Here is a 2129-nt window from a genome sequence, read left to right on the forward strand (position 1 = left end):
CCAGATAACTGGAAGGTAGTGAATGAGACCCCACTGGTCTCCAGAATACCTGCGGTCCCAAGCATCCTCTGACACTTATCTAAGACACCCTGTGCATCCTCACCCTCAGCACCACTAAATGACGGAGGCTGAAGTCTACCAAACCTCTCCAATATGCACTGATCGTCCTCTAGCATAATAGGAGCTACATAGTCATGAGCAGCTGCAACCGGCTGGGCTGGAGGTACCCTCGGTGTCTGAAGTCCCTGCACGACATGCTCAGGTGTGCGAGTGGAGGGAGTCTGAGTGCCTCCCCCGGCCTGAGAAGTAGCTGCGGCCGTAGTAACTAAGACCGCTTGAGCCAGGCCAGTTTACACTGATAGAATCTAGGCCAGGGCCTCCTGAAGGCCTGGGATAGCAATAGGCACATCCGGTGCCTGAGTTGGTACTGCTGTAGCATCCGCAACTAGGACCTGATCCTGAACTGGGGCGGCTGGTGGATCTGCAGGTGCTGCCCTAGCTGCTGTGCGGGTTGTGCCCCTACCCCTACCACGGCCTTGGCAGCGTTCTCAACCTCTAGTGGCCCCAACTGGTAGTACTGGTGGTCGTCTGTCCTGATCGGTAGCATGTGTCCTCACCATATGTGAGAGAATAGAATAACAGAATTTTAGTTACCAGGATCAACAGATTCACTCGACAGGAATTCAAGAATGTGAAGTTTTTCCTAAAGGTTCTATAGCCTCCCCAGGATAAGTACAGACGTCTCTATACCGATCCGCGAGACTCTAATAAACCTGCTCATGACTCGTGAGACCTATGTAACCAAGGCTCTGATACTAACTTGTCACGACCCTAAAATTGAGCCGGTCTTGATAGCGTCCATCGTGAAACTAGGCCAGCCGACACAAATCCCAAATCAAACTATTAATACATAAAAGACAGTTTTTAAGCTAATAATTGACAATATCTCATGACAAGGGTCTAAATAACCAATGCGGAATAAAATAACACAAGCCTGACATCGAGGGTGTCACAAGTCACGAGCAACTACAAGATCTATCTAAGTACAAGAAAGGCTATCATAGCCGGAAATAAAATACTAAGAATAGTCTGAATAAGGTAAGAAGGAGAAGTGCAGGGCTACGAATTCCAAATAGCTACCTTGCCGAATCCGAAGACCTGTTGGAAGAATGATCAGCGCTCACTATCGCGACCCGCGACTCCTGGATCTGCACACAAGGTACAAGGAGTAATGTGAGTACGTCAACTCAGTAGGTAATAAAAGTAAATGCAAGCTGAGCAGTAACAAAAAACAGATAATTCCACATCATAGCACTACAGCAAATACAGTACAGTTCCAAAACAGTATAGAAATCGATTATCTCGTAAAACAAACTCCGTTTCAGTAAAAACATCTTTCAATAGTTTCAAACAAGTGATGAAATTGTGAGTAAAATGAACGAAATGTAAACAGCCCCTCGGACAGGACATATACCATAAATCGTTCCTCGAGCAAAATATCAATAGAACCAGCCCCTCGGGCTACCTCACAATCACTCGTAATCAGCCCATCGGGCAATAACATAAATCAGAAACAGCCCCTCGGGCAACAACGTGAATCAACAACAGCCCCTCGGGAAACATCACATCACTCATACTAGGTACCCGCGATCACTGGGGAGTTCAGACTCAGGAGGGGCTCCTACAGCCCAAGTGACAACAAGCCATCTCATGGCATAATAAATCAGGCCCTCAACCTCTCATATATCACAAAATAGTACAACATGCTGCGGCGCGCAGCCCGATCCCATGATATCCTCACAACACAGGCCCTCGACCTCACTCCGTCAGAAACCTCTCAAGCCACTCTGGCTACAGTAAAACAGGGTGCTCAGCCCAAAATATCATTTATAATATCAAAACTAAGTAAAAGACTGAGTTGTGAAAATAGTAAATTGCGGCATGACTGAGTACAGATATTAAATCAAAATAGTGAGGAATAGTAATAAAAAGCCCCCTAAGGGTCCAAACATCTTGGCACGAGGCCCAAATATGGCATTCAACCCAAAATATATTAATTTTTTTCCAAAACACAATGATATCAAATAATTTTCAGTCAAATATACGACTTATTAGTCGTACAGGACGGA

This window comes from Nicotiana tabacum, chromosome 11 (genome assembly GCF_000715075.1).
Source record: "Nicotiana tabacum cultivar K326 chromosome 11, ASM71507v2, whole genome shotgun sequence".
Classification (NCBI taxonomy): domain Eukaryota; kingdom Viridiplantae; phylum Streptophyta; class Magnoliopsida; order Solanales; family Solanaceae; genus Nicotiana; species Nicotiana tabacum.